General features: G+C 41.0%; 1 long non-coding RNA gene across 1 annotated transcript in view; it reads left to right on the plus strand.

Moving 5' to 3' along the window:
* The window catches only part of LOC107039256, a 7,067-nt gene continuing 2,258 nt past the window's right edge, over positions 1 to 4,809 (plus strand). The window contains exons 1-2 of the long non-coding RNA XR_001460950.1: positions 1 to 98; positions 192 to 302. This is a non-coding gene — a long non-coding RNA (uncharacterized LOC107039256). The remainder of the gene's footprint in view (positions 99 to 191; positions 303 to 4,809) is intronic.

Raw genomic sequence — 4,809 nt, forward strand, 5'->3', positions numbered from 1 at the left:
ACTGCAGTCTGAAAATGTTGAAAGACGTCACTGATATCGCATCCCGTGTCGGACATCCACGTCGTTCCCCCCATTCCAAGAAAATCACAATAGAACAAGTAAAAAGGGTCAAAGCCTCAATAAACCCCAATCAGCAATTCATGTAATTTTCGTTCCCCGCAATTTTCAAACCCATCTAATTTCAATTGTAGGAACCACGTATGGTTGACGTTTGCACACAGTGTCTCTAATGTAATTTCCGATGATTAAGCCGCCCCCTCCCGACCATGTGAGACAGACACAAGCAGTGGTACACACGACTGGTGAGTAATGAATTTCACATGGTTGACAATGCAACAGCAAGGCATGAAGTGGGATTTTGCCTAGTGTCCTTCTGACTCTCGAGTCACCAGACGTGATTTCAAACTATGTACACCTTCTCCATACCAACCCACTCTGTCCCATCCTCCATTCACTTATTTACGTACAACAGTATGAACACAGTAAGTGCATAATGTTACACGAGAACTTGGAAAGTCAGATTTACCAGTACTTTGTGTTGGTACTTGGGGGCTAGATGTAGCAGAAGTGTCTGGTGCAGTTGGAGACCCTGAGCTTTACTCTCTGCTGCGTTAATGCCCACCTCTACTAATGGTGTAATTCCGTAATTTCATGCAGATTACTGTACACCCATTTCCCCGATATTCAACGCTTTTCTGCGTCATGTTGGGAGTCCTAATACAGTCGCGGGATTTTTTTTCTCGTCTCAGGCGGACACCTCTCAAGTGTCTTTTTGGGATTGCTGGGAAGCGCTGTATTCATGGACAATCGGGATTACTGCACTCGTGCTACTTCCCGTTTACGGGGAAATTATTTGTTGCGGGTGACATTATGAAGTTCAGTAGTAGGGCCATGGGAAATGTGGAGAACGCAATAAAAGGCACTAGATTATTGTCAATTCGCGACGTTTCGCTTATAATTTTCGTTTCCTCAGGCTCAAGAGTACAATCGATAGAGAATTAAGAATAAATTAATTCATTTCTGACGATCATTAAGTACAAAACAGAAAGAAATTAACGAAAATTATTTCGAAACGCACGTTAATAAACGTCAGAATACGAAAAATTAATTATCTAATTAAGAATAAAATTAATAAACGATTGAGATCAAGTTAATTTCTGACGTTTATTAACGTACGTTTCGAAATATTTCATTAATTTATTTCGGTTTTGTATTGGTTTGGTCTGCAGACGCGGGGGGAAGCTTACATTATAAGCGAAAGGTCGCGAATTGACAATAATCTAGTGCAGTTCATTTTCTTGTTCACATTTCATATCTGCACTGAGAGAAAGATGACAAAGTTCCAAAACTTGAATTTAAACGATTACAAAGCTTCGATTCGGAAGCAGAAAATTCAGGAATTTTTTAAAAAATTCACCTCTATTATCCAACAAAATTTTCCATCGAATTCGCTAGGTGTTTCAGTGAATTTTAATTGTGCATGGAAACGGGAATAGTAATTTCAAAAATTTCAAGTAGAATACGCTTGCAGATTGGATTTATTCATCTTTCTACTGATTTACATAAAATCTACACGTAACTGACATGGAATTCAGTAGCTTAGTGGTAAAACGGTTCAAGTCGATTTTGACTATTGGCCATTTTCCCTTGAATATCTCGGAATCTAAGGGAGATAGCTAAATTTTTATCAAGACCTTTTTTGTAGCACTCAATTTGCTCTAGAAAAAAGTTTATTACAAAAATTTCGTTATCTCCTCTAAATTCGGAGATATTCTTCAAAAACTCAACTAAGAGATAAGTCGACTTAAACCGTTTTGCCACTTTACTACTGAATTCATCTCCTACTCATTCCTCCCGGAACCCGAATTCCTCGATAATGTTCATTCGCTCATTCAACTTTTACTACAATATTTCCATTCTCTGGAATTGTACTCCCATCCCATCAAATATTCAAACAAAAGAATGTCGTCCTGACTAGGAAAAAACATTCTCATGAATTCCTGATTCCGTTTCCTCTGCGTCATCCACTGAAACGTCCAGGACACCTAAAAAAAGACAACTCCTTGAAATTGTCCCTCTGGCGAAACGGAATGATTACATTAAAAATTTACCCCCATTGTTCCACCTGACTCTGCATTATTCTCACTCTCATTCCCCGCAATAGCCCCCGCCCCCTTCCGCATCTTCTCCTTTCAAAGCACGAGTCCATTATCCTTGTTCGACGTATTCGAACACAACAGAACACAGCGACGAGACATCTCTCGTCACTTCTCACCGCCAGAAAAAAAAACCTCCCAACTTGCGGATTAATTCATCTCCCTTACTTCCTTTGTTCCACATCTGCAATTATTTTCCCAGCTTTTCAAAAAAAAATTGTCACAAAAATGGGGGAATTCCAGCTTCTATCTCGTAGATTCATTCATCCGGTCTGTTAACGTTAATATATAGCATAAAACCGTATATTCTCGGGGAGAGGAAATTAATAGCACGTGAATTTCCCCCGACGTACGCGATACAACGAATTATGGATGCCACACTCACTCTATATATATTTAGCCCCCCCCCCTCGCTCGCTCCCACTCCGTCTTTCGGCACTTCAGTTCAGTGTCTAGTCCCCCCCACCCCATGCGCCTCCGTCGTCGCGGTGGGAATACGAATCAAGGGGTGGGGGGAGGAAGGATGGATAGAGAGAGAGAATGTACGTGTACTCAGGCAAGGTAAAGAGTATGTCTTCTAGTTCAATTTCACAAGACCGTAGTAACCGGTTCGGGCTTACCCCATACAAACTCAAAATTCCCAGTTGTGTGCGCGAGTAGGTGTACGTCCTCGTATCTATTCAAAGTTCCCGGATTGGGGGATTTGCCGCCAAATGGGCGATTTTCGAAGTTCTTTTGGCGTCTAAATATGGGCGTTAGCAGTTTGGCGATAATTTGGCGTGGTCGTAATGTTTAGGGCTCGAGGAAAAAATATTATATTGGAATTTTTTAAAAATCTTGATCTGATGAAATATGGGAGGATTCGTAACATCTACTTTAACAAATTACCGATTTTCTTGTTTACGTACATTAATTCATTAGAGTTAATTATTAAATGAACTCCAATAATTAATCCGTCCATGTTTTGAGATTAAATAGAGACCCTCCCCTGATATTTCCGTTTGTAAATCATTCCATACTGAAAATGAACACACCGTTTAGTTTCTTGTTTCTGAAGTCAATTCAATATTTAATTATGAGTTATAATTTTTCATTTTTTTGTTTTTTGCAAGCTCTACGGATGCGTTGCGGAATTTGCAAACCCTTCAAATTTGCGAAAAAATTAAATTACGTCTTTTTATTGGTGGTCTTGCTAGCTTAAGGAACTTCCGCAGTAAGTATACTTGGTGAAAATTTAGAAATGGTATAAAGACGCAATATTTGGATCATATGTTGTTGACCACATTAAAAAGATATTCCCAAAATTTCAAGTACCTTGTCCACCCCATTTTCGAGATATACACCGTCAAAAATGGGAAAAACACAAAAATTGAAATGTTTGGCGATGCATATCTCAAAAATGGGGTGGACCAGGGACTTGAAATTTTGGGAATATCTTTTTAATGTGGTCAACAACATATGATTCAAATATTGCGTCTTTATACCATTTCGAAATTTTCACCAAGTATACTTACTGCGGAAGTACCTTAATGACAACCTGGCGAGGCCTTGAAAAATATATAAACAGGAAAAATTGAGAATTATTATAAAAAATTAGGAAAAAATTCCCTAATTCTATTGCAATATACCAAATTCACCGACGTCGGTGGCCGAGTGGATTAGACGCAAGTCTAGTGTGCGAAAGGTTGTGAGTTCGATTCCCTGTGGAACCGAATTTTTCAACGGAAGGCTCCGGCGAGCGGGAGGGAGGTTGCTAATAGAGGAACCGCTTGTACCGGCATAGGTTTTCTGTGGTTTCCCCATGCTACTTCTGTTCTATAGAAGTGCGAATGCGGTACAGTGTAGAATCCACAGCCGCATGCATAGGGTTGGATAGAGTGCCGAATGGGACCCGAAAAAGGGACTCCGAGGCCGTAAAAAAAAAAAAAATTAAGGGTCGGAAATGAAGGGTCTGAAATTGAGGGCCACAAGGGCCAGAATGAGCTATAGCCCTTAGTTGGACCCTTGNCCAAATTCGATGTTTCCAGTTTGGCCTAGCCAGCTTTTGATACATGAAAATCGAACTTTGTCGAATTTTATTATATTAAACATGCACGTATTCATTCGCGGCCTGCTGATAAAATAATTATACAAAAAATAAGCGATTTTTTGGCAACACCAGCACCGACTTTGGGCGATATGAAGAGGGATCACTTGCGACGAGACCTCTGGAATATCTGGCAACCCTGCCGGTTCGGGCTTACCCCATACAACCACAAAATTCCCAGTTGTGTGCGCAAATAGTGTACGTCCTCGTTTCTATTTCGTTTGTAAACTCTTGGGAGTGGGGTGGGTCTGTTGAGTGGGGGGTGGGGGTCGAGGGGGGGAGTTAGACTCGATTCTGTTTCACTTGAAGGGGGATATTGTACTCCACAGGACACGTGCTTATCGTCTAGTTGGAGTTACCGAGCGAGTGGAGGAATCCACTTCGGTTTATATCGGCAAAACGGAGAAACGGGTATTTGAGGAGTTTAGGGGGTGGGGGACAAGTCTGGACGTGTTCGAGGATCTCTTGGGTGGTCAGGAGGAGTTGGAGTTGATGGGAGGGGGGAGCGCTCATTGAAATTAATTAATTCGAGGCGGGAGTCTTTGTGATGGTTCGGGAGGGGATTAT

Source organism: Diachasma alloeum, unplaced genomic scaffold (assembly GCF_001412515.2).
Source record: "Diachasma alloeum isolate Michigan unplaced genomic scaffold, Dall2.0 Dall_scaffold_00295, whole genome shotgun sequence".
Taxonomy (NCBI): Eukaryota; Metazoa; Arthropoda; class Insecta; order Hymenoptera; family Braconidae; genus Diachasma; species Diachasma alloeum.